Source organism: Lactuca sativa, chromosome 5, assembly GCF_002870075.4.
Source record: "Lactuca sativa cultivar Salinas chromosome 5, Lsat_Salinas_v11, whole genome shotgun sequence".
Lineage (NCBI taxonomy): Eukaryota > Viridiplantae > Streptophyta > Magnoliopsida > Asterales > Asteraceae > Lactuca > Lactuca sativa.
In genome coordinates, this window is record NC_056627.2 from 244,600,355 (window position 1) to 244,607,987 (window position 7,633).

Genomic DNA, 7,633 nt, shown 5'->3' on the forward strand with positions numbered 1-7,633 from the left:
GAGAAGAAGGGTGATCCGGGTAATATGGTAATCCCGTGCCAATTTGGCAATGATGTTTCCACACGAGCTTTAGCTGATTCAGGGGCAAGCATTAATTTGATGCCCTATTCATTCTTTAAAAAGCTAAATTTACCAGAGCCAAAGCCGGTAAATATGAAAATCCATTTGGCTAATAAAACAATTATTCATCCACAAGGCATATGTGAAAATCTCCTTATCAAGGTAGACAAGTTTATCTTCCCAGTAGACTTTGTGGTGGTGGAGATGAAAGAAGACCCCGAAATACCAATTATTTTGGGAAGAACGTTCTTAAACACCGCATGTGCCCTAATTGACATATCCGAGACTACTTTGACATTAAGAGTGGGCGAGGAGTCGGTGATGTTTAGAGCTAATCCAGAGATCAAGCAAGAAGAAGAAAAGCGAGAAGAAATCTCATCTATCCAATTAGATGATGAGGTATTGCAAAAAGAGCTTGATATCTTATTAAAAGAAGACCCAAGTAAGTTCACGCTACACTCAGAAGAAGTTTCAGATGCTGACAAAGACTTGGAGGAGCTAGAAAAGCTACTGGAAGAAGCCGACTCAGAAAATGATCCAGAATTGGTGAAACCCGTCCCGACTCGCCGAGTCGACATAATGGACTCGACGAGTCCAGTTGATTTGGAGAAAACTTTAACTCAAGCTGGTTTATTTGTTGATAGTTCTTCACACACCCTAGTTTCAGTTACTGTTTTTGAAGAACAATTGGCAGAAGAGGAAAAAGGAATGGAGGTACAACACGCCAATGTGGCATGCATTGATACGATGCCATTTGGAGAAGGGTTAGGCACGGGAAAGAATGCTGGAATAAAGGATAGGGAGGAAGAAGCTGATCACCAATTCACCACTAAACCTAAAGCACGGACCATCATGAAATATGAAGTCATTAAATTTAAAGAGAAGGATGTTCAAGAATGGGTGAAAAAGAAGAGGGTAAAGCAGAAAAAGAGAAAAAAGAAAGCCCAAGCAGCTGAAGATGAAGCAATGAAAAAGAGAAGAAACGAACTCAAGAGGGCTTACAAGAAAAAGATTTACGCCTACAAGACCAAGTATAAACTACAAAAAGTGAGGCGTACATTCCCGATGCTTGAAGATGACAAAACGTAAATGGGAAGGAGTCTAGCTAATGACTCCTCAAAAAAGAAGCGCTTGGCGGGAGGCAACCCGTTCGATAGAGTTTGCTTTCTTTTACTTTTTAGTCTTCTTTTTATTTTTTCGTTTTATTTTCCATTCGTTTTTATTCTTAAATCTTCTAAATCATCGGGCATGTCTGCTTGAGAGTTACATAGCCTAAGTGTGGGGTGAAATGATTCATAATAAACAAAAAAATTTTGGAAAAATATGCAATTTTTTTAAATGACTCGCCGAGTCTGACCACGACTCGACGAGTCCACATGGATTCCAGAAAAGCGTTTAACTTCGCGACCAGACTCGACGAGTCGAATCACAACTCGACGAGTCAGTCTTATTTACAGAAAAAAAATTAATTTCGAAATTACTCTTACATCTGGTAAATAGGGTTTTAACCCTAAAAATTCAATTTCAACATCAAGTTTTTGGCGCCGTTGCCGGGTACCCCCATTCGCAAACACTCTCAAGCATTCAAAGAAATCTTCCAATCTTCTTCAATTTCTCAAGGTTTAAACTCAAAAGGTAACAACTTTCTTCTTGATTTCTAAAGAAAACGAGAGTAAAAGGCCATCTATGCCTGCAATTGCATGTAAAAAACCCGTTTTTGAAAAATAATGAAATTCTAGGGTTTCGATTTTTCATGAATATTGTTGTTTTGAATGCTTAGTTTGACCTTAGTACTTAGTAGGTAGTCCTTGAACAAAAACCCTAGAAAGAAATTACAAGTTTTAAGGCCCAATTTCATGCAACCCGTCGACTGACTCGTGCAGGTTACGTGACTCGTCGAGTCAGGCATGGACTCGACGAGTCCGGTCGATTTACAGAAACCTTCCAGTTTTTAATTATTTTCTGTACTTCTGGGTTTTGTGTGTTTACTATGCAGGAATCATGTTCAGAAGAGGACAATCTTCAACTGGTAGCCAAGGGGAGTTTCCATGGTTAAACTTCCCGCAAATCGAATCCACTTCAACAATGAGGAAGTGGAAGAAGAAGCTCTCCGACATTAAGAAGAAGGAGGTGTATGTACCGAACAGAATTGATTGGGAATGGCTGCAGAGCGTTCGCTATGAAGAAGAACTAGCTCCTTACCTTTTGAAGGAATTCCAACATGAAGGCAACAGCATGGTGTGTGATGGGTGGAGCCGGGTCTTCCGCATTCAAGAACCGGTTTATTTGGAGCTATGTTTAGAATTCTTTTCCACAGTATCTTTTCATGGGGGAGTGGATGTGTATCACCCGACGAGCTTTACATTTTGTCTTGGCGGCGAGTATCGTCAATGCTCGGTGGTGGATCTTGCTTGCCGGCTAGGGATCTATGATCAACCGTTGGTGTCAACAAACATCTTTCGGGCTTTCTTGGCGAACACTCATATGGCGTTCCCCGATGGAGTCACGAGCACGGGTTGGTGGAATACCATAGGAAACAAAGTCTACATCCCGAAGTCCGCGCAGGAAGGGAGCATCCGATCCCCGACCCATCGCCTCATTCACCGCCTTATTTCCTCCACCATCAACCAGAGGAAGGACGATGACAAGGTCTCCAACCTTGATGTTTTCTACTTATGGAGCATTATCACACCCGGCGTCTTTTGCAACATTCCATGGTGTATTGCTTCATACCTCTCAGCGGGTGCGGTCAAAGATCGCAAAACATCGCGCATCAATGGAGGCATGTTTGTCACCCGTTTGGCTAATTCATTCGGGTTGATGAACCGTGGTGCCTGGAACCTCATGACTTTGATCCCGACACCCCCATTTAATCCTATTCTTTTCCGCAGGGCCCGAATTATTGAAGACTATGGTGGTGGCCATTATGCCATCCCAAATGATGATCCGGTTGTAGGTCCTGATGCATCGGGAAGGAGGGTGAGACCGAGAAGAGAACGGGATATGGAGGATGAGCCGCCGGTGATTCCGGTCGAAAATGAAGATGTACCAATGGATTGGTACAATGTAGAGATGAGGCGGATGCAAGACCAATTGGCAAGGGGGCTGAATTTTAGCAATCAATCCCACATTCGACTTTTTGACCACTTCAATATCCCACATATTGATAGTGGGAATTATCCATATATTCCATCGTGGGATGAGAGGATTGCTGCTAGACATAGCGGAGCGGGAGGAAGTGGAGCCAATAACGATGACGAGGAGGATGAGGATTAGTTTTTGTGTTTTTGTGTTTAAACAATTTGCAATTTTAATTTGTTTTGTTTTATATCTGGTGTGTCTGCTTTAAGATTTTATGATTAATGGTTGTTTGCTTTAGTATTTTTCAGGAATTGAATTATGCTTGATTGCTTAGGATGGGTTAGAGATGTAAAGCATGGTTGTTTTTCGTGTGAGAGCGAGTCAAGGAAGCGAGTTTTTAACGTCAAAGTGTCAAGTCCGGTCCTAGGGGGTATGAGCAATTGAGTCCAAATGTGAGGAAGGGTTAAAGGAGTTTTTAGAAGCCAAAACAGTTGCAAAATACCAAAATTTTTCGTTCAGTGGCCTACTCGACGAGTGCACTAACCAGACTCGACGAGTCGCTTTGTATTTCCCGATATTTTCAGAATGCGCGCTAGTACTCGACGAGTCCATCATAAGACTCGACGAGTCGATCATCTTTTACACCGATGGACTGCTGACTTGATGCTACTACTTATACCACTTGCATCCTTCCATTTCCATATCCATTCTTGAAGGTCTTATGCCGATTTTCGCATGTTTAGAGCGACCCACACGATACATGGATGAGATTGTTTCCATGTATGAAGTTTATTGAAGATGGAGCTTAAATGAGAGTGATCAACCTATCCACTGCTACCCCAGGGGAGTTTGTTCCGATTCCCTCTTTATTTTTATGTTTCTATGCATAGTATGCAATGAGGGCATTGCATCACATAAGTGTGGGGTAGGGGGTTGGTTACATACTAGTCAATTTTTAAAAATTTTTGCATACCAAAAGTATTATTTAGGATCTAATTTAGGAAATTTTGGTAAAAAAATAGGACTTTATGTTAGAATTGTGTTAATGATTGCATGAAGACCCAAATGTTTAGTTGAGCCTATATACGTTCTAGTGCATTTGTGGCTTCCTTATTCTAGTGAAATCATGAGACAAAAACACGACCTCGCTTAGCCTGAGGGATGCAATATGTTTAGCAGCCTAAACCTGAAATGTATCCAGGAAAATTTTTATCATTAGCCAATAAAGGTTGAGATTGAGCGCCCCTGCTTAAGCATGTAGGATTTGAGTGAAAAAAAAAAAAAAAAGTGAGAAATACATGAAAAAAAAAAAAAAAAAAAAAAAGAAAAATTACAAGAAAAGTTTAAGTATGAAGTTCAAAGATCAAAATTCCAAAAATTCAAAAAGTTGGAGATACCAAAAGCTAGTACAAGGTGAAATGTTCGAAGAAGTGAAGAATTCAAAGAATTCCATAGTGGTATCGGATAAATTGTAGTTTTCTAGAATATGTATGCTTGGGTTGCTCGATTAAAAATACCTTGAGGTTAAAGAGGTTTTGTGAGGATGGATTCGGAGGGTTGCATAAAATGAGCATAGTTCGGGGTGAGTGGGTGAATGTTTATGAGGATTGTGAGTATTTGGAATATGGGGGGTTCTTTAGGAAAAATTTTAGACACAAATGCATGCGTTGCGGTCTTGGCATAATGGCTGGGTTGGATTGGAGTTATTATATGTAATTCTAATGTGTTAAAATTCAGTTTTGCTTGAGGGCAAGCAAAAGACAAGTGTGGGGTATTTTGATATGTGCATATTTAGTGTGTATTAAGTATAGTTTTTTATTCATATATTGGCTAAATTATCGCATATTATGGACAAAAGGTACTTAAAAGTGTTAAATTGTGTTTTTCAGTCCAAAGATAAAGCTCGGAAGCGAAAGGAAGCAAGAGAAGCGGTTGAGAGCTCAAGAGTGGAAAGAAGAAAGAAAACAGCCAAAATAAGGCTTCTACTCGTCGAGTTATCTCTTGACTCGACGAGTCCGGTCGCGGATTCAGAAGGATAAGCATTCGGAAGTCAAGACAGTTATCAGGTTACGTAGAATGTGAGAGGGACTCGACGAGTCACCACTTAACTCGACGAGTCGAACCGCTTATTTAAAGATAATTCCACAGATCGAAAAGGAGGAGAATTCTGGGAAGTTTCAGAGGCCTTAAGCTGCGAATCAGAAGCCAGAAGAACCCTAGAAGTCGACCAAAGAAGCTAGATCCAATTCCGGGAGTAATTAAGGCGTAATTTCCTCATTCTATTTAATTCTTTTGTTTTGTCAATATGATTAAGCAACTTGAACTTATTTGTTTGCTGTTATTCACCTTAGTTATGAACTAATTTCTTTATACTTCTGTTTGGGGATACAAAGTTGACAATATGGTTTGATTGATTGGTAGGATTAATTCTAAGTTGGTGATTAATTGTTATTTTAGCTTGCTAAAGAACCTTGTGAATGAATGATAATTTATTTTCTGTTAATAGGAAGATAGTTAATTAGCATGAACATCTATTAATTATCAACCTCATATGATAAGTGACCACTAAATCATATGTCTAGGATTAATGAATATGAAACTAGGATTAATAAGTAAATTGAGTAAATTCATATGCGAGCTTGTAAGATGACCATTGAACAAGAGGTTAATTAAAAGTAACAATTTAATTAGCTATTGCAAGTCTAACTTAACCCGAATAATTAATCTAGTAAATATAATTAAGTTAAGCAATTGGCCACTGTTTGAATTAGTTTATTTACTAAGGATTAGGGTAGTGAACACAACTTAATCACTGGAATCGGTAACCAACGAAAGAATTAATCCATTGCACTATTACCTTAAAAGCAACCATAAAGTTAACCGAGTTGAACTAAATAGAAGTTTCTTTCCCATTATTGAATCTAGTTGATTTGTTCTTTTCTAGCCTTGCATTAGTTTAGTTTAATAAGTTTCTAGTCTTGTAAAACTAGAGAAAAACCATTAATTGCTAAAGTAATTTAGATAGAATTAGTTTTTAATTTAATTTGCCGTTCCCTGTGTTCGATACCCTACTTGCTTGAACTATACCACAATTGATAGGTTCACTGCCTTTTGTGTGTTATTTGATAATTAAAGTAGGATTAAAACTAGTTGGTTTTACACACATCAGTGAGTGTTAGTATACTTTTTATAAAATACTTATATTTTAAAAGTATACTTGTATTCAGAGTACTTTGGCCCCATTGTATTTATAATTGTATATCTTTTATGAATTGATATACTAAGTTCACTATAAACAATGCTCTGATACCAATCTATCACACCCCCTAAACCTGAACGGCGGAAACATTCGGGGATGGATGACTTCATATGTAGTATCACAACAATGTACAATAGTAATCAAAGTACAACATTCATTACATTGATAACATCTAACTTTACATATGTGTTCAAATCATTGTATATTTGACACCAAAAAGTATAATTAAAAGACACAATTATTTAAAATTTTGTCTTCCTCAAAAGTTGTGGGTACCAATTTATCGATTTCCTGAAAATACAAATAGTTTTGAAAAGAGTGTCAACAATTAAGTTGGTGTGTTCAAAAGCATATTTGTATTTTAAATCTGTAATTTGTCCTTTGAAGAACATAAACATGCTTTTCCCAAGAAAATCCTATATTTTCTATTGTATATGTATTTGTTTTCTGAAATAGCATGGTATAGTTTTAAATTCCCGTAAAACTATGAAAAGTAAGTTTTCTCTGTATTAGAATAGTATTTTGTATTTATACTTGTATGAAGTTGTAAATATCTAGATTCACCATTTATAGTTTTATTTATATAAAACTATGTGAAGTTAATTATTCTTACACTAAATGTATTATTTAATACTGGATTGTGAGTTATCATAACCATGCTTGATGGCCTAAGCCTCGCCTGAAACTCGGCGTTCTTCAGGCGTCGAAATATGATACGACAATTGTCACCACAGGTCTGCCGACCTAGCTGTTGCAAGAAACTCTAGTGCGGGATTGTCAGTCCCGTATAGATTTATACACAAGTGTCACGCTTTCCCTCAAGGAGACTGTGGTTATAATTTTCAGTACTTTTGTTTTATACTTAAATAAGTACTTGAAGCGTGTCTCACAAATGCTATATCGATAGTTACGTGTAGAATAATGAAAAATATCTTTGTAATAGATATTTTGTAAATATCTCATAAGTTATATTTAATATAATTTATATGGTTGTTTTCGTAAGTTATCCTGAATATGAAAAGAAATATGTAAGTTCCATCAACTGTATTGATAAATATGCATGACTCATAATACCTATTATAGTTTATATATTTGTTTTTACATTTAATCTTGAACTGGTGAAATAGTATGTTTATTTTAGTAAAAATAACAATCGTAAAGTATTTGAATAAATTTTGTTATTTATACAAGATTTCCTTGTATTTTACTTGTATTTCCATCCTTAAAACATTA